General features: G+C 32.6%; 1 protein-coding gene across 1 annotated transcript in view; it reads left to right on the top strand.

Moving 5' to 3' along the window:
* LOC114329590 (uncharacterized) overlaps positions 1-22,152 on the top strand; it is a 115,113-nt gene that overhangs the window by 39,373 nt on the left and 53,588 nt on the right. The window lies entirely within an intron of this gene.

Here is a 22,152-nt window from a genome sequence, read left to right as displayed (position 1 = left end):
GGACATGCCTTCTCCTTGGGTTGGGTCCCTTTAGCAGATCGGTGTTCTACCGAGGTCGTAGAAGAGTATCTACTTGCTACCTTGGGCTGACTGCAAAGGATAAAACACCTTAGGGCGGTGGGGTCGCCATATCCCTACGCCTCTAGAAGCATATCGAAGTAGAGTTTGCCAATACAAGAAGCATATCGAAGTAGAGGCCGAAGTAGATAGTGGATAGATCCGGGTTGAAAGATGATGATAATAATGCTGGTATTTGAAAGGAAGGTTCTCAGAATGATATGTGGCCCTCAAGGAGATGCATTGACAAGAGCGTGGAGATGAAGAAACGTCCGTAATGCTGAATAGGTGACTATGTATGGTACTGAAAACATTGTCAACATATAAAAGCTAACCGTATAACACGGTTCAACCTCCGAATGGGAGACGGTACAAGGTGAATCAATGGGAATACCTAGGACAGTGAAGTAGCAGATTAAAATTAAAATAAAATATTGAAATCCAGAAGGAAAATAAATTCCTGTATCTGGCTGTATACCATAAATCTCATCTCTAATATATCTTTATGTCTTCTAATTTCATATCAAGTGAACAGTTAGCTAAGACAATCCTGGCAACTGTCATATTTATTGTAAATTATATGCAATAATTCTGCACATGCCTAAAACAATACGTCATGACTGGATGAAGACTCTGAAAAGAACTATAAGTATATTAATTTTGTCTGGTCAAATAAACTTTCTCACATAAATTTCTTCACAGATTTTTAAAATGAAATGACTAACGGCACCTAACAACTTTTCAAACTCTTTCCACTTTAAAATTCCCGTTACATAAAAAGTTACTGTAATTTTTATAAATACCTAATTAAATGCAGTTTCTGCATATTTGTGTACAGATAATGATCCCATCCACTTTGATCATTACAATACAATGATAATATTGTAATTGTTCAATTTTCCTGTCAGTTCCTATTGGATAATAAGTGTTTTATTCTTCATCTTGGTCTGATTAACCATGATGTTATTATTAGAACAAACTAACTGTTTGTTAAATTATAATTTTTTTGCTAAACTGCTATTAGAAAGTTTTTCTTGCAAATACTAACGTAGGTATGTGTGTTATCAAAGTATTTTTTTTTATATTAATGATTGAGTAACTTTTTTTTAAATTATATTTAATATTTAAGTAAAATCGCGAATTGAAAGTAAAATGTTACAAAACCCGAAAGATTAATAGTCGGGTTTAATAGTGTCACTGCAAGGTACCAGACGCATGAAGAAACAGCATAATGAATGATACCAATGTTCAAGAAAGGAGACAAAGAAGACCCCAACAATTATAGAGGTATAAATCTACTGAACACCGCACTTAAGCTAACCACAAGAGTCCTAACCAACAAAATCAATAAACTAACAACTTTATCAGATGAACAACAAGGATTCAGATCTGGAAGATCCTGCGTAGACGCCGTATTTGTACTGAGACAAATCACAGAAAAGGCCATCGAGTACAATAAACCAGCATATATATGTTTTATAGACCTGACAAAGGCTTTCGATCGTATCCAAGTTGAAGACGTCTTACACTTACTGTATAGAAGAAACATACCAATCAATATTATACAAACCATCGAAATCATCTACTTCCATAATCGAATACAGGCAAAGATAAATTGAAAACTACCACAGTTTACATCAGTACAAAGCGGAGTGAGACAAGGTGACTCGTTAAGCCTACTTCACTTTAATATAATAATGGACGAAATAATAGAAGCAGTACCTACGTAACGGTCATGGTTACAGAATGGGGAACAAAGAAATCCAAATATTATGTTATACAGACGACGCGACGCCGCATTAATCTCCGAGACAGAAGACGATCTCCAAAGCTTAACACACATATTTAATACAACAGCTAACAAATACAATATGATAATATCAGCAGAAAAAACCAATTGTATGACAACATCTAAATACCCACTACGATGTAAAACCGAAATTGATGGGAAAATAATAAAGCAGGAAGCAAGGTTTAGATATCTGTTAATAGATATAACCAGTTACGGAGATGTTGAAGAGGAAGTACGACAATAAAGCTTAAAAGCAAGTAAAGCGGCGGGATTTCTTAATGACACAATCTGGAAGAACAAACACCTAACACAAGACACAAAAGCAAGAATCTATAAAGCAGCAATTAGACCTATATTGACATATACGGCGGAGACAAGACCTGACACATGTAAAACGAGACGACTACTAGAAACAATAGAGATGAAAATACTTCGACGAATAACAGGGAAAAGTCTGTTGGATAGGGAGAGAACCCAAAACATAAGAAGATCATGAAATCTAGAAGACATAAATGGTAAATGGATGGGTGACAAAAAGGAAACAGGAGTCGAACGAACACATTAGCAGAATGGCAGAGGATAGGATAGTACGAATAGCACGAGATAAGTCACCAAATGGACGAAGAAGTATTGGCAGACCAAGAAAAAGATGGTGCGATAATTTAAACAATTTAGGAGGCGAATATTGAAGAAGAAACAGACTTTAAAGCCTACATACAATAAGGAAGGAGAAGAAGAAGCTATATTTATTCTCTCTCTCTCCTATGGCGCTACAGTCCAAGTCGGGCCCTGCCCTCCTCCGGCATCCACCTCCAAGTATCTCTGTCCCTGGCTGCCGTCCTCCAGTTGTCCAGCCTCTATATCTCTTTAGCATCGGTCCTCACTTCGGCTATCCACCTATTCCTTAGTCTTCTTACTAGCCGATGTTTCACCATAGTTCCACCAAGCGTTCTACTGTGTTCTGTCGTTATCCATTCTTATAAGGTGACCTGTCCAGCGCAATTTTTGTATTTTTGCATAATTTGTTATAGAGGTTTCTTTGTAATATTGGTGTAACTCATGGTTGAACATTATTCTCCACATACCATTGTCGTAAATGGGTTCCCCCCGTATTGATTACTTCTTCATATTTTTCACTTCTTTGTGTCTGTCAGGCCTGAAATATTTCTCAAAAAAGTGCAGTCCTACGTAGTGTTAATATAAGCCCATTTTCATATATGTCTAAGTGCATATGTAAGCAAATAGTTTAATTGATAAACAGATGGTACAGCACAGTCTGGTTTAAAATTGTAATTAACAATTATATCCAATTGCTAGTTAACAGTCATTCAATTCTATATGTAATGCAAAGAGATTGGATTTTTTAATCTAAGATACATATAATGTAATATGTTCATTAATAAATCAACATTTATTCGAATCAAAGACAGTCTTCAGTCTTCAACTATTTTTCGTTTTGCGATAGCAAATAGTGCCGCTGAGTCTGAAGGTTATTACAAAGCCAAACAAACGAATTGTCATTGATATTATTATAGTAAACATTTTCTGATCAGTTGTAAACTATGCAGTGTAAATATAGATTAAGTTAGGACTTTTGGCTTCATTAAGGAGACAACACTACAAGTTCATCATTGTACTCTCGAAACATTCAATTATCTTCATGTAATTATGGTATCTTTATTAAATTTTTGTATGATTTTCTGTTGTTCAATATTTTAAGATTTTGCCAGGTTCCTTTATTAAATGCTTTTCTTTAGTTCAATCGTTTGTGTCAAATCTTTAAACGTTAATTTGACTGCCTTTTCTTCAATGGAAATGAATAAAAATTTGCAGACATATGCATTCGCGGGAACAATATACGAATAGTCCATAAATTTTTTTTATGTTTATTGTTTAAATAAAAAAAAATTTAATGGAAAATGCTTAAATTCTCTTGTTTTTTACAATGAAGAAACTTGAAAATTTTAAAGATTGTAGCTAATTATATGAACTATACATAATTTCACGTTAATTGTTTACGTTATGCTAACAATAAAGTTTCAAATTTTTTGCCGATTCCGACTACTTTTCATGTTTGTACATCACATGTTTTAGACATATTTTAATAAACATGATGATATATTTTAATGTTTAAAAAGTGTAAGACTAAAAAGTAAAAAATAAAAAAATAGTCTTAGTTATATTTTTAATTTTAGTCACTTGTAACTAAAGAAAAGAGTTTCTTAAAAATGTTTTTTTCATTAAACTATTTACCTCTTCTGAATTGTTTTTTATATGTTAAAAGTGTGCTTAAAGATCAAAAATGATAACGAAGATCATTGCTTAAAAAGTTGTGGTATGAAGGATTGACATACAAAATGAGAGATTGTGGATACACCGGGGACATGACGAAAGACATCTCCATATTCCTAAGTTACCGAAGGTTCAAGGTTCAGATAGGACCAGTCTTATTTGAAAACGGAGCCCCATATGCTGGTATACCACAGGGAGCGGTCTTATCACTCCTTCTTTATAGCACATATACAGCAGACGTTCCAGGAACACCCGAAACACTACTCAGCCTTTATGCAGTCGATACTGCTAGCTAACTCAGGATCCTGGATATAGCTGTAAGAAATCTACAAGCGGTACTGGATACCATTACAAGCACATCAGAATGACGGATAATTTGGCTGAAGGCTGAATACTTTAGTGTTCACATAGCCTTTCATTTTAGTCTGCATTTCATAGTCGACTTTTAGCTAATGGTTAGCTGATTAGCTGATCATTTGTATAATTTCTTTTCTGCTTTCCAGATTGTTCATTTTTGATATATTAAATTATTACCGGAAAATCATCACTTTGAAGACAACGTTTTGTTATTTTTTTTTACCTATGAGTAAATTCTATTTAATTTCTTCTTTATTTCGTTGAAAATCCTTTTCTTCGCAATATTATGAACGTTAGTTTATCCTGAACTATCCTATCTTTCATAAATAGTATCAAAGTGTGATCAAAACACAAATGAATCATTGCTTTAATCATTATATCATGGTGTTAAATAAATAATAACCACAAATCTCTCAAGGTGATGGTCTTAGTTAACGGTTTTAATCAGATTAGCAACATAAACACCTAATTTATAAGGAAATAGCTTGGCCTAATCATCTTTACTATACTCCTAGTTATGCAAGACAACACTAGTAGGTAGTTGTTTTTGGGTAATTAGTTGCGATATTAAATCAAGACGAATAGTTTTATAATCTTCAAATCGTTAGAAAAATCTGAATTTATTACCTATGCCGTTTTATGCATAAAACATATCACGCATGTCATCCTCGATCAAAAGTTTTACACTATTCAAAACAGTGGCGGATCTACGGAAAGGGAAAAAGGGGAAATTCCGACCCCCCTAACAAGGTCCAAAATTAAAGAAGAAAATTGTTGAAACATAAGAAAGTATTAGCTGACATGAAACTTAGACCAGACAGACAAATTCAACCCAATAAACTCGTTAGTTAGGAAAATTATGGGAGCTTAATGCATTTGTCCCTCCTGACCCTGAAAATGACTGAAATTTACAAAAAATAGATCAATTTTGTATTATGTTTGCATATAAATGTATTGTATATATAATGCTTGTCCCCCCTATCAAAATTTCAAATGACGCTCCCGCATTTATATCTTTTATGTAGTTTGGTTTTATCTTTTGGTTGGCTTTTCATTGGAAGTTCCCCCCTAAGGTAAATTTCCCGTCCCAAGATAAATGTTTAGATCCGCCACTGATTCAAAAATTATTATAAATCTAGAAACTATAAATGTTTCATTTATCAATGTTTCTTCTCTTTCTTTGATTTGTTCTTTGACTACCTATTCTATCTTCCCCAGATCATTTATTCTTTTCATCTTTGAGATGAAAATCGAAGTGTTGTGATATCTGGGATGTCTTCTGAGCCTACATTTTAGTCTTTTGGCATTTGCCTTTTGAATAGGATCTGAAAGTGCTTCTCGTGTAGTATACAATTTTGAGTCAAAATCTTGAGTTATATCTTCCATATTAGGTTTAGTTTCCCTTTTTTTTTTTTTAGAAGTTTGCAAGTATTTTTCGATCCTATAGTCATTTTTCGGCGCAGAACCGTTTACCTTTTATTTTTATCAATAGCTTGAGCTATAGTCCAGGGCGCATCTGTTTTGAGATGGACGTTGAGAGGTGACTCATATTTTTTTTGCAAAAATTGCTTGGCATTAACTCATATAATAATAATTGAGTTATCCTCGCACTCAAAAAGTTCCGGGGCATTGTTTAAATATTTAAAATGTCAAAAAATGAAGGAAAAATACGATTTTTTTCTTCGTTTTTTGATTATAACTTTCAAAGTATTCACTTCCGAGAAAAGCTGCACTAACGTAAAAGTTGCGTAATTAAATTTCCTTCAATATAGGATGGGTTTAAAATTTTAAGAATTGTCACCCTCTTTACAAAATAGCAATAATTGCGAAAAAAAAGAATGTGTGTGTACTTTGTACGCACGTAAGAAGATATTCTTCTATTATATAATAGGTAATTTAAACGAAGTAAATATACTTAAAAGGTTATTTGTACTTACTTTATTTAAAAATCAAACTAATTTTCTTATCTACCACTTTCAAAAAAGAAGAATATCTTCAAAAATATATAATAATATACTTACAATCATAAAATCTATAAAAAAAATAAAAAAATAATAACTTGCTTGGGGCTTGAACCCACTTCACGTCTACCGCGCCGTACGAAAGTTGACGGCATTTCAAACTGCACCACATTCGCGTATACCTCATGTGGGAATATACATAAACTAAACGTTTACAGGATAGATTTATATCAATTTAATAAAATTATTAGTTTGATTTTTGTCGAAATAAAATACAACAAAATATAGAGTAAGAAAACGATATATGAGATGAAGATTTGTAGAAAGTTTGTTCGTAATCAGATTATGTAAATTAAAGCATTGCCTACTAATAGGTAACTACATTATTTTGTTTACATTTTCCAAATAGATAGGTATGGAAACTATTAGGTATTTCCAACTGAAACATTTAGAAATACGTACCTGCGGCTTTTCAAAACTATTTAAAAAGTCACTATAATTATAAATTTGATTTTATTTCTGTCCACACATCAATAAAAACTAATATTATACAATATTTTTGTTTACCGATAACCTCCATATTGAACAATAATTATTGACAGATCATTTCAAAATTTCAACACCCAATCAGAACCCGTATAACGACTAATACCATACTGTCGGTGTGCGCATGCGCGCGGATCAATCAAATTTTACCCTCAATCTATTCGCTGCTAAAAAAGAATATCTTCAAAAAAACATACAAATACAAGTATTCGCATTTTACGCTTTTCAACCATTTATGCTACACCTAGAACCTTCATATTTTACCCTGAAAAACTTTATGATATAATAAAACAATACTGTAAATTTCATTAAGATCGATTCAATAGATTTTGCAAAATAAATTTTGCAATCGAACTTTCGCAAAAAAATTCATTTTTTCAAAATGTTGCAGGACTGAAAATAAAGCAGATAGCAAGTTGAAATTTTTTTACGTATAGAAGAATACAGTACCTTTCATTTGGAATTTGCAAAATTAAAATCGATTAACTACCACGGCGTCAGGAATTTTTTTAAATAAACATTAATCTTTGGTGCTACGCGCAGGACAGCGGTGTTCGATTCACACAAGTTGATTTCCACCAAAATTTCTTCAAATCTTTATCTAATATATTATTTTCTTACTCTATATTTTGTTGTATTTTAGTATTTTAATTCCACAAAAATCAAACTAATTTGATTATTGTTTGTGAAATATTGTTTAAACAATTGCATATGTTTAAAATTAATAAACTTTTATTCTCTAAGTTAAAATATATGAATGAACAAAGAAAGTAATGGCTAAAAAAAGTGTTATTTCAAAGGACAGAGTATGTGTTTTTATTCTGTATTAAACAAATTTATTTATTTATGTCGAAATGTACTAAAAATTAAAATTTATCAATCATTATCAAAGGTCATTGGAATGCCCAAGCAGAGCAAACTATCCGCTATCCTGCGCGTAGCACCAAAAATTAATGTTTATTAAAAAAAATTACTGACACCGTGATAGTTAACGGATATAAATTTTGCAAATTACAAATGAAAGGAACAGTATTCTTTTATTTGTAAAAAAAATCAACTTGCTGTCTGCTTTATTTTCAGTCCTGCAACATTTTGAAAAAATGATTTTTTTTTGCGAAAGCTTGATTGCAAAATTTATTTTGCAAAATCTATTAAACCGATCTTAATAAAATTTACAGTATTGTTTTATTATATCATATAGTTTTTCTGGGTAGAATATGAAGGTCCTAAGTGTAGCATAAATGGTTTAAAAACGTAAAATGCGAATACTTGTTTTTTATGGGTTTTTCGCAATTATTGCTATTTTGCAACAAGGGTGACAATTTTTAAAATTTTTAACTAATGCTATATTCTAAGAAACTTAATTACGCAACTTTTATGTCAGCGCAACTTTTCTCGGAAATGAATACTTTTAAAATTATAATAAAAAAACAAAGAAAAAATCGAATTTTTCCTTAATTTTTTGACATTTTGATTATTTAAACAATGTTCCGGACCTTTTTGAGTAGGCGGATAACTCAATTATTATTATATGAGTTATTTTCAAGAAATTTATGTAAAAAAATATGAGTCACCTCTCAACGTCCAAATGTACTAATATTTTTACAGATGCGCCCTGGTCTACTATGCATTCAGTTTTATAATCAACATGCATTATTATCGAAAGTAAAGAAAGAGTTCGTCCTATTTCCACGGCCGATGCACAAAGAAAAGAAACAGTGAACCTCCTTCGAAACGAAATTTATTAAATCCTCGTTCTTATGCTACAAATTATTCACATAATGAAATTGAAGTAAACCGCAAGCAGATGAAAGCGTTGAAATAAAATAATCAAATTTAACGGTTCATGTACCTACTCAACCCACATTGCGATGTTCGTGGCAAAAACTGAAATTGAATGGGTTTGTTTCTTTATCTGACCAGATAATGTTATTTAGTTTTTCGTTTGGTTTCTAGTTATGCGCAAAATGCATAAGTTAATCATTAAATCGGAAGGTGTTTTTGCCATACGCCTGTAGCGGTCTGGTTTACAATACTCTTGTTCCTTAAGGAATATAAAGAATTAGATTAGAAGAAAAAATAAAGATCAAAATCCAAAAAGAAATAATTTTCCTGTAGCTAGCTGTACACCATTAATCACAAAAGTTTTTATTGAAAATCCTTTATAAAAGGTATATAATTTGAATAAAATTCCTTCAAGGACTACATCAGAACGTTTTCGATATAAAAATATCATCATCAGTGCTATACTACAATCACAATAAAATGCACTAGAAATAAACAAAGCAAGACACGTTGAATATTACGAGGATCACTCCCAAATCATGATTTACAAAGTTTATACATGGTAAATTATGAATCGGGGGTGCTCCTCGTAATATTCAACGTGATTTGGTTTGTTTATTTCTAGTGTATCTTTATTGTGATTTTAGTGTAGTATAGGCGTTGATTGAGGTATTGGAGTCCCCCATATCAATATTTCAATCAACGGTATAGGTTAATCATATGCTGAGCCACTAAAAATACTGGGGTATAACTCCTTTATATGAAAATGTGTTCTTCTTCTTCTTTAAGTTCCATCTTCTATCGAAGGCTGGAAATCATCATGGCAATGCGGACCCTGTTGACTGCAGCTCTAAACAGCTCTGCACTACTGCATTCGAACCATTTCCTTAAGTTCTTAAGCCAGAATGTTCTTCGTCTTCCCACATTTCGCTTTCCTTGGATTTTGCTTTGCATAATAAGTTGTAATAATGAGTATTTTTGCTCTCTCATTACATGTTCCAAGTACTCAAATTTTCCTCTTTTGATGCCTAAGAGCCATATCTCTAACAATTGCAACCATGGTATGGAATTATAATTCATCTACATGGCATCTACACTCCTAGCGGAGTGATTGCCGCCCTCTTTGGGCTCTTCCGATTCGTTTGTCGCGGTGAATCAATCCTCATTAACATTTTCGTTTTACAATTGGTTGCGTGACTTGACATCTTCTACAATTTTCCTCCATTCGTTCCTGTTTTTGCTTCTGGTTACCCATTCTTTGACTCCCATCTTCTTAAGGTCCTCCACTATCTGGTCCTCCCATCTAGTTTTGGGTCTTCGTCGTGGTCTGCCTGATACAGGTCTCCATTTGGCAATTTTCTTGATAACGGCTTCTGGATTCCTCCTTTCTATATGTCCCATCCATCTGAGTCTCTGTGCCTTGATAAATCTGACGATGTCTTCTCCTTACAGAAGTTCTCTTACTTCGTGGTTCATGAGTTTTTTAAATTCATTATTACCTAAGTTTAGTGGTCCTGCTATCCTCCGAATTATTTTCCTTTCTAGGATCCTCAATCTTTCTTCCTCTTTCTGTGTCAGACACATTACTTCAGCACCATATGTGATTACTCGTCTTATTGCTGCTTTGTAAATTTTCAGTTTTGTATTCTGAGTAAGCTTCTTATCGTTGAGGAAGTTACTATATTTCCAGTAGGTTGTGTTTCCTGTCTGGATTCTTTCATTCATTTCGATACTTCTATCATTAGTTCCATTAACTGAGACTAAAAGATATTTAAAATGTTCTACCTTTCCAAATTCATATTCACCGATATTTAAGCTTATCATATTAACTGGGTTTTTTCTTGAGCATATTAGGTATTTTGTTTTGTTTTGATTTATTTCTAAACCCCTTTTGGATGCTTCTTTGCATAACTTCTTAAATTCTTCCTTTAAACTGTTTAGGTTTCTGCTAATTAATGCTATGTCGTCAGCAAGTTGCGACGTCGATGTTATAATCGTACCTTTTATTTCTGTAGCTCTTATTGTTCCTTCTATAGCGACATTAAATAGTGACGTTGATAGAGAGTCGCCTTGTCGAACTCCACTTGCTATTTCTATATTTTTGGTGATTCCGTTATCTGTAATTATTGCTGCAGTCGATCCTTTCATTGTCATTTTCGTAAGCTTTATAAGTTTCATTGGTATATCTAGGTTTTTCATGTCTTCTATTAGGTCGGGTCTTGCTAAGCTGTCAAAGGCTTGCTTGAAGTCTATGAAAAGGATGTGTAAGTCGATATCATGTTCGTAACAGTTCTCAATTGACTGTGTGATTATGTGAACTGCGTCTATTGTTGACCTTCCCTCTCTAAATCCGTGCTGGTAGTCTCCTATTTTAGTTTCAATGTGTTTTGAGAGTTTTTGTCTGATTAATGATGTCAATATTTTGTAGCAGCTCTTTAACAGTGTTACTCCTCTATAGTTGTTACATTTTGCGGTGTCCCCTTTCTTAACCATCCAGTTTTCCATTCTTCGGGCATTCTTTCTTCTTCCCAAATCCTTATTATTATGTCGTATATTTTCCGTTGTAGTTTTACTCCGCCTCGTTTTATTAACTCATTTGGGATTTCGTCTGGGCCTGCTGCTCTCTTTTGTTTTAGATTTCTTATCACATGTAAAAAGTCCTCATATGACGGCTTTTCGATTTCGATTTCATCATCAAGGTCTGTTTCTTCTGAACTTTCTCTCGCCTTAAATAACTCTTCGTAGTATTTCTCCCATATGTTGGCATCAATCTTAACTGTGGATTTCTTCTTGTTTTGTGATTTTATATATTTGTAAAGCTTTACATTATTCTTGCTATTTACTTCCAACTCTTCTATAACTTCATCAATCCATATCTTTTTTTATTTGTACAGCATTTGTCTGAGTCTTTCTTTTTTCTCCTATACTCTTCCAGATCTTCTTCTCTAACTGTCTTCAGCCATTTCTTTCGGGCTAGGTTTTTTCCCTGGTTGCTGTTTCACAGTCTTCGTCATACCACTCTTTTTGCCTTTGTATCCTATTACTTTTTCTGCTTCTATCGAAATGTGGCCTTTTATTTCTTTCCACGTTTCTTCTAGGTTATTACGGTTCAAAACTTTTAAATTTGCTTCAAACTCTTTAGAATAATCTTTCTGAACAGTATTGAAGCGTTTTACCTGTCTGTTCTAATGGGATCAAGGAAAGACTATCTACTAAGATACTGGGGGGTCGAAATGGGGCTAGTAGAAGGAACAGACACGCAAACCTTCATGCGAACGACAGCTCATTTTTTGTGCGGTGGCGGGTCGTAGATTCGTTGGGAGGGGTAGGAGGGTTTAAAGAAGACTAACTACATAACCAAATAAGCAAAGGATACTTACACACACTTGAGGACTTTCCTACTATTTAAACAAATTGGGACGCCGTCTGAAAAAATCCTCAAATTCTCATATCGAGTACTTACTGGAAACCAGCTGGGGACATTCATCGTAGATTCCTCGTTGGGGTTAAACTGGGCTATCTATTATCATCATATGGCTTCTATGCCATATCATTTTCTTCCATTCTAAAACTTAATTCGCTTGTATTAGATATCTGTTAATAATTTTCTTGAAGAAAGAGGTTACATAAATAAAAATGTGTACATTTTATAATGTTTATTTAAACCTTTATACCTTATTTTTAGCAGTGTACCAAAACAAAAATTTGACATGGCTGTCAAAAGTCACTGCCATTTTTTATTTACTTTACAATAAAATTTTCCATGTTGAAAACAAATTATTTAAATATGTAAAACCTTTACCAAATTAATCCACTTGGAATTTAATTAAAATAAACATCATCATACCTTAAAACAAAAATCCATGTCACACGTCAAAAACTTATCCAAAATTTTCCATTCTAAGCGGGGCTGGGAGGGAAGACATTCAATTTTGAACCAAACAGGACACAGGATAAAATTGATACCAAATCAAATATAATCGGGGTACTTCAATACAGGATAATCGGGGTACTTCAATACAGGAATGTTACCATAACATCATAAAAACAGGAAACCACGCACTTTCTCTTTTTACCGCCGGCAAACCAAACTGCATAACAATAATAGTGTTTCACAAGAATATATCCATGTAAAATGTTGTGAAACTATTGTAATAATATTCCTTGACAAGTTATAAATCCATCAGTTCTTCTACCACAAGAAGAAAACCATTTCAAAAGCCGGCAAAGTGCGTTTCTTTGCGAGTCTGTTGAGTTCTAAGAAAAAAAGATATGTTCTACTCGAACTCGAACATCTTTCAGAACTACAGTACTTTTAGAACTGCCTTGCATCGTCACGTCTCTCTCGCGTCCAACGGATGCATTTCTTCTCGATCTTTCGACCAAAACTATTGACCAATCGTCAACTACAACTCAAGGATCTTTCAAAATTCAGACCAATAATATCATAGGGTTTTTAGCGCTCAAAACTTAAGGGAAATGTACTGGGATTTTTCAACGGATCCTTCCAGAACAATAAATGTTTATACAAGTAAACAGGAAATTTCCTATGATTTTACTATGTTGCGAAACAAACAGTATTACTCATAAGCAGGGACGGCTTAGAATTTTTAATGATATATTAACTCACAAAATATATTAGAAAAATAAATATTTTTCTTGGGATAGGATTAAAATTAATGGATATTTTTTATAAAACATTGTAGTAGAAATCCATCTGCTACAGTATCCGAATCTAGTTTCCTTACGTTCCAATTTTTTCTTTTCGTGAATTTCTTTGTGTCTTTAATTATTTTCATTTCCATATTTCCTATTACTAGGAAGTGACCAGAATCTGCATTTGCACCACGATACGGCCTGACATCTTGAATTGTTCTCCTCCACATTTTTGAAATTAAAATATGATCGATTTTATTACCCTCCGTTGATCCTGGTATTAGCCATGTTACCTTATGTTCTTTTTTGTGTTTGAAGTGTGTGCTTATTATAAATGTGTCTGTTGCTGCTGCTAGGTTACAAAGCATTCTCCCATTATTATTCGTAGTTGTGTGGAGAGTTTCCTTACCAGCTACGTCCTTATTTATATCTTCCTTTCCTATCATTGCGTTGAAATCCCCTAGTAAAAGTAATATGTCATTCTTGGGTATATTTTCATATATCTCTTCGAGTTTCTCGTAAAAATCGTTTTTGTCTTCCTCATTCGCATTCTCGGTGGAAGCATATGCATTAATGAATGTTAAATTAGATTGCTTGTTCTTTATTCTGACATAAGATAATCTTCCACATATTGCTTTGAAATCTATCACCTTGTCCCTTAATTTGCTACTAATTAGGAAGGCTGTACCATTTTGTCCTTGTTTGTTATCTCCGGAATAAAACATTGTATATTCGTTTTATAATTAATAATGTAAATTTAACACATATTCATATTAAAGGGTTTATATCTAAGTATTTTTGATGGCACAGCATGTGATTAACCTATACTAAGCACTGATGATGATATTTTTATAACGAAGACCTTCTGTGATTTGATGTAGCTCTTGAAGGGATTTTTATAAACCTTTTATACAGGATTTTCAATACATTTTTTCAAAAAGATAAAAATAATCATAATTCTAGTAAGTTTTTCAAACAGAATAGACGTCCAAATTTCGCTTAATAATGCAGAACCTTTAGGTCCTATATATGGAAACAAGCAATCAGCGAATCGACATAGATAACTTACCTATTCCACATAAACTGGTCATATTTCTCGAAGAAGAAGAAGAAACACCGGAAATAACCATTTAGGAGCGATGCTTGTTCAGGTACTGATGACCTTAATGGAAAACTTATGTCGGAAAACAGTTATAACATAAAAAAACTTGAATTTTATTTCACTTGCGGTGAACTAGTTGTAAGGTGATTGCAGTCATAATTTGTGAAGTATCTACATGTTCTTGGTTAGGTATTATTAGACTGAGAATTATTGTGGTAAACTGAATAAATTTAATGTGCATTCTTGATCTCTAAGTTTTACGTGTAGTAATGTTAAACGTAGCTTTATAATAGAATATAAGAAAGAACTATAAAACTTAACCCGGGAGTAGTCGCGCTCACTTCTGTAACGTGAATAGTCGCGTGTTAGATTTCATCTCACAATACGAATTTAAATACGAATTTACAAAAAAAAATTATTTTATAGTATTTCTATTTACTTGCTATGTTAGAAATATTATTTCTAACAATTATTAAAGCTAATTGGCTCTCACCAAAGCCATAAATTCCACAAAAAGAAGAAGAAAAGAAATACCTTCGCATTACTACACCCTTCCTCAAAGCACTTTTTTTTTCAAAATTGCAAAATTTTTCATCAAGTTGTCGCTAAAAAGGATAAAATGAGGATAAAATAAAAAAAACCTACTAAAGAGAATTTATTAAACACACCTCTTCAAATAATAAGAAATAGTAAATAGACAAGGGCGTATCTGTAAAAACAGAAATACATTTGTATGTGAGAGGTGATATTCTGATTATTGCAGAAAAATGGGGGAGGTTTCAACGTTCAAAATAGTCTAGGCGCCAAATAAAGGTCACCGTGTCCTTTTCAATTCTGATGAACAAACTCAACGGTTTCTTATGGATTTTTGGCTGCTGATTACGAATTTCGAGGATGGATTTCGATCCGAGTGGTCAAAAAATTGTTATAAACAATTTAATTGTTTATACGGCTCTGGCTTATAAACTAAAAGAGATAAAAAAATAATGTTTCAAATAAAATTTGTTCACTGAACAACGAAGAAAAAAACGTTTACTAAACTTTAACTCCAACAATTAGAACTCAAAATATTGTAAAATTAGTGCACAAAGCAAATTGCAAATTGCAAAATAAGTATTTTTCGAAGCTTTATCGATCGTAACTCGGCTTCTACGCAAGCAAATGAGCCTTAGAAGATGTCATTTTAAAGTTTAATGAATATGCTTCCAAACAAAGTTTATTAAATTACCTTGTCTTCATTTTTTAAAGTTATATCCGTTTGAAGTTAAAATTTTCTTAAAAAATTGAACATTAATTTGTTTATAAGGGTTTCATTTCAAGCAAATTTGAGCTATAAACATTTATACTATAATTAACAATAATTATAGAAGAACTCAAAAGGAACATTTTTAGCTTAAGAAAATGTTCGTATATTTATTTTTGGCCAAGATATCGATATTTTAATAGCGCGCTCTGAGGCGCGAGATTGGCTCACCGCGTAAAGGTTCACGCGCTAACTTCTCGATGCAAATTATAATTTCTATGTATATAATATGCGTTATCTTCATTTTTCATTTTTAAAGATCCTAATAAAATTTTATCATATAATTCTTATAATTAAATCATTATACTGTACTTCGTATCACCTTTCATTCTATTTACTTTGTCTTCTATTTTTTGTACTAAATGAGAAAAAAAAAACATTAAAAACTAATATTTCAGAAATACAACTAAAAATTAAGTTGATATTATTTATTAATATCAACATATATCTGTATATCTAAGATATACAGAGAATCTCAGCTTTTTTACATCTGCATAAGTTCTTAGAACAATTTTTACAGTTACATGGTGGTACTAAGTCTGTTCTTGTAGGCAGTAAAACTAAAGGTTTCTGGGGCTTCAGAGTCTAGTTATTATCTATATGATATCCATATAAAGTGGATCTAGTTCTTTTGCAACATCATCAAGGCACGTCAATTGTGTGTATGCCGCCACAACATAAATGCTCGTTTTATATGCAATAATGATGTTGATATGGATATCACATATTGGCTCATTTGCATGCGTAGAAGCCGAGTTACGATCGATAAAGCGTCGAAAAATACTTACATACTCGTACTTGACTGTGAGCCGATTTTGCGCCTCATAGCGCACCATTAAAATATCGATATCTTGACCAAATATAAACTTACGAACATTTTAAAAAGCTCAAAATGTTCCTTTTGAGTTCTTCTATCATTATTGTTAATTAAATTATAAATGTTTACAGCTCAAATTTACTTGAAACCCTTTTAAACAAATTATTGTACAATTTTCTTAAGATAATTATAACTTCAAACGGGTATAACTTTAAAACAAATAAAAATAAAGTAATTTAGTAAACTTTTTTTGGAAGCTTATTAATAAAGCTTTAAAACGAGACCTTCTAAGGCTCATTTGCATGCGTAGAAGCTGAGTTACGATCGATAAAGTTTCGAATAATTCTTATTTTGCAATTTGCAATTTGCATTGTGCACTAATTTTACAATATCTTAAGTTCTAACTGTTGCATTTAACTTTAGTAAACGTTTTTTCTTTGTTTTTTATTAACGAACAAATTTTATTTGAAACATTATTTTTTATCTCTTTTAGTTTATGAGCCCGAGGCTTATAAACAATTAAATTGTTTATAACAATTTTTTGACCACTCGGATCGAAATCTACCCTCGAAATTCGTAATCAGCAGCCAAAATTTCATAAGAAACCGTTGAGTTTGTTCATCAGAATTGAAAAGGACACGGTGACCCCTCTGGCGCCTAGACTAAATTCGGTATACGTAAATAAAATCGTATGTAGACAGTCACGTCAGACTTATCGATAGACAGTCGATACCCATAAAAATCAGGTTACCACGATGTTATACATGGACGATACGTCCATGATGTTATATCTTTCCTATACTGTTGTTTGGAGCTGAGTCGTGGACTCTCACAGACGCCACCTGCAAGAAAATTGAGGCTTTTGAAATGAGACTTTATCGTCGAATCCTTAAGACATCTTATACCGACCACATTACTAATCAAATCAGGGTGTTTTGCTGAGAATTCAAAAAGGAAAAGAGCTGTTAATCACAATAAAAACATCCAAAATCAAATACCTCGGTCACATAATGAGAAACAGCGAAAGTTTTGGACTACTGCAACTAATCTTGCAAGGAAAAGTAGAAAGAAAGAAAGGACCAGGAAGACGAAGAATTTCCTGGCTGAAAAATCTACGTACGTGGTTCAACACAACAATCACAAATTGCACAGATTGCCATGATGGTCGCCAACATCCGAGACGGATAGGCAAGAAGAAGAAGACAGTCATGAATGAAGAAGTCTTGCACAGATTTTCAAAAGAAACAAAACTGTATAATAAAATCGAAATACGAAAACTACAATACCTTGACCAAGTGATGACAGGAACAAAATACCAGCTTCTGCAGAATATTATGCAGGAAAATATTTTTGGAAGGCGTAGAGAGTAGAGTTGGAAGGCGACAAATGCCATAGTGGCGCAATCTTACGAAGTGTAGTGAAGAATACAACAATTAGTCATGATGATCACCAATCTTCCAAAGAAGACGGCACCATAAAAAGAAGAAGAACTCACAATAGTTCTTACACTTAATTCAGCGTTTCTCAACCTTTTACCATTTGCGACCCAATTTTCCATAATTATTTTCACCGCGCCCCCTGGTACAATAACAATATATTTATGCAATAATAATGTACCTTGAGTATTTTGACAAAAAACTATGATATTTTCTACACTGAAAACCAAAGTGTTCCGTATACTATTACCGTTTTCAACATCCTACCTTTGCGAAACAGGATTTTCCGCGATGGCTGCTTTGAAGACCAAAATAGATCACAGCTAAATATAGAAAAAGAACTGATAGCGTCTATTTCTTATATTTCACCCTGTTTCGATAAACTTTGCTCTGCAAAACAGGCCCAAGGAAGTCTATAATTTACAATAAACTTGTTGATATTAATTTAGTATTCCGTGCTCTTTATAACTATAGCTCCTTATCGGTATTCATGTGTATTTTATTTTTCATTTTGTCAGAATTTTGTGGGGCGCGCCCCACAGGTTGAGAATCACTGACTTAATTCATGATCTTGTCATGATATGCTCTGTATAGTATTTTATTTTTTCCTTGGGTGTACTTTCGGTGTGAGTGAGTGTTTTTTCGGCAAATTTCTGTTTCCCCAGTTAAGGGGATAGGCGCAAAATCTTAGTCAAATACTATTTAAATGCATTCATTTTTTTCGAATCCTGAGAAAACTAATAAGTAATTTTGAAAAATTTAAATGCAGTATGAAATTATTACCGAGGACCGAAAGTCCGTGAAAACTTCTATAATGTTTACTTTAATACGTTACAAGGGTAGAAATAAAAAAATATGAAAAAAATTTTTTTAAGAAACGCTTTTTTTTAGTTACGAGTGACTAAAATTAAAAATATTATAAAAAAAGTCAACTAAAAAGCAAAAAATAAAAAAAAAATTGAAAAATCTAACACAGTCGTCAAAGAAAAGCGTGGGGCGAAAACCGCTTATTCGATGAAGACGCGCCACGCTTTTCTTTGACGAATGTGTTCGATTTTTTCAATTTTTTTTTTTATTTTTTGCTTTTTAGTTGACTTTTTTTGTAATATTTTTAATTTTAGTTACTCGTAACTAAAAAAAAGCGTTTCTTAAAAAATTTTTTTTCATATTTTTTTATTTTTTACTTTTTAGTCTTACACTTTTCAAACATTAAAATATATCGTCATGTTTATTAAAATATGTAAAAAACATATGATGTACTAACATGAAATATAGTTGTAATGGGCAAAAAATTTGAAACTGTATTGTTCATTTATGAAGCATAACGTAAGCAATTAATGTAAAAAGTGAAATTATGTATACTTCATATCATTAGCTACAATCCGTAAAAGTTTCAAATTTTTACACTGTAAAGAACAGGAGAATTTAAGCATTTTCCATCAAAATCGTTTTTTTTTTTATTTAAACAATTAATAAACATAAAAAAATTGTTTTTATCGACTATTCGTGTATTGCTCCCGCGAATGTATATGTCTGCAAATTTTCATTCATTTGCATTGGAGAGAACGCAGTCAAATTAACGTCTAAAGATTTGACGCAAACTATTGAACTAAATAAAAGCGTTTAAAAAAGAGAAAATTTAGTGTGATTTTTAATTTCAAATATTTCATTTAAAATAAACTTGTTGTTTATTCTAAAGGACTTTGATCCTCGGTAATAAAGTAATCTTTCATTCTGCGTTTAAATTTTTCAAAAATATTTATTATAGTAGGGGAGCAAAGTATGCTAAATGTGCAGTCACTCGAGCGTTATGGGGACCTATTGGGTTGTGACGAGGAGGTCTTAAAACCAAAAAAAGGTAATTAAAGTTTTCCATTTTAGTGGGTGCTTGCCATTTTTTAATTTAATTTTCCATTTCCAACAATCATCTTTTCCGATTATAACGCCATCTATCCATAATTCGAAAAATGTTTTAAATAAAAGTTACTTATTTTTGGGGGCTCCTATTTAAGATTTTCAAGTAACCCCCCACTCCACCTCCGTGGGGGTCGTGTTTGGTGCCATTTGATAGATTTTTCAAAAATATTGAATATGTGTATTTTACAGTTTTTCGATCTGATGTTCATTTCGCGAAATATCGCGGGATTCGTATATAAAATATTAAATTTACCCCCCACCCCTCTCCGTGAGAAGTCGTGTTTGGTATAATTCGATAGATTTTTAAAATATATTGAGCATATATATATATATATATATTTTTTAGTTTTTCGATCTGTCATTCGTTTCGCGAAATATTCGCCTTTTTCTTGTGAAACTTTGGGACTAACCCATTTACGCCCGGCTCAAATCGTCAGATTTATGAAATATACACTCTTTTGCATGTACTAAACTTACCTTATCTTAACCTGACAATTTCGAGTTTTTTAAGGATAGATTTTTTTTCGGGTCCCCTTTAACGAACTCCCCTGTGTTAAGAGCCAATATATGGTAGAGGTACATCTGCAGGGTACCAGTTTTCTCCCCATATGATAATCTGACGCGCTCGAGTAACTGTAAAAATCCCCGCTTGGGCTCCCCTACTATTAGTTTTCTCAGGATTCGAAAAAAAAATAACTGTATTTAAATGGCATTGTACCAAGATTTTGCACCTACCCCCTTAAGTATTCTTTATTTCATTTTTTGAATTCCATATTTTTTTTTATTTAGCTAATGCCTCGACAATTAATTCCATATTAATCTTTGATGATTTGTTATATTTATTTGTGGTTTTCTTTGATTTACTTGATAGTATAATGAATTTACTGTAAAGCGCCGTGAGAGGGTGGAGGATACGTGACAACAAATCCAATCTTAAACTTAGTTCTTCTCTCCTCTGTCGTCGGCATTTAGCCAAAGTCCGTCAATTCTTAACACCTTCTACTTAGCAATCGACCAAGCCAAGACGCCTTTATTAAATCCGGGGAGAAAACTCGCCTCCCTCGAAAGACTACTTAATATTCAAAGTCAATAAAAGTTTTAACCACAAGTGGCTGGATCTAATCGCATTAAGCAAGTCGAGGTTAATGGTTTTCTAATGTTTAAACAGTCCTGGAATCAATTTGGCTTTTCCAAATTCTTTTTACGGGGCAGTTTTTTCCTACACCTGTGTCAGTTAAACGTAAATCGATATGAACGTATATTTCTGCGAAATATTTAATGTAATGAAGCTAGAAAAGAAATTTCGGTTCATCGTACTATTAAAACGACAAAACAAAATGGGGAACATATTAATAGTCCATTCTTTCACGGAAAAATACTGTAAAACATCAAAATTCTATAGAACCGCACCGATTTTGATGAAATTTTGCACGTAAGCTTAGCTTCCTTTCCTCTTTAAAAGTTATATGTACATATGACTAAATATGTGTGGTTTTTGTTTTTAAGGGAAAATTACCCTATTTTTTACCAAAAATTAAAAACTGCTTCTTTCAGTCGTATGGGAATACGATTCTAATGTAATAAATGCTTAAGTAATAAATGTACCTACCACTGTTGCCGTGTTTTCTGTACTACATGAGGTTTTCTGTGACCATGCCAAAGCTTTTGATTGTGTAAATCACGACATTTTGATAAAAAAACTAGATTTCTACGGAATTCGAAGTGTTATTACTTTGAATTGGTTCCAATCTTAGTTGGATAATAGGAAACAACTGGTTAGAGCAAATGATGCTGACTCTATTCTCAAAAACATTGTTTGTGGAATACCACAAGGTTCAGTATTTGGTCATCTACTTTTCCTTACCTTTATAATGACATCACTATGTAATTTAAAACTCGATGGAAAAATTGTTCTTTTTGCTGATGATACCAGTACCATCTGGAGCAACTCAATTGGAACTCTCCATGCAACTATAACTTCTGATCTTCTTACGATAAAAACCTGGTCTGACTCTAATTTACTCTCTTTTAACGTGAATAAGACAGTACCACTATCCTATAAAGGTGCTCTTCAACCTTTCCTTCTTAATAACAGCCAGATAACTACCGTTGATTCTGTAAAATTTCGTGG

The sequence above is a fragment of the Diabrotica virgifera genome, chromosome 1 (genome assembly GCF_917563875.1).
Source record: "Diabrotica virgifera virgifera chromosome 1, PGI_DIABVI_V3a".
NCBI lineage: Eukaryota > Metazoa > Arthropoda > Insecta > Coleoptera > Chrysomelidae > Diabrotica > Diabrotica virgifera.
The sequence above is the reverse complement of the archived record's forward strand: the minus strand, read 5'-3'. Positions and strand labels throughout refer to the sequence as shown.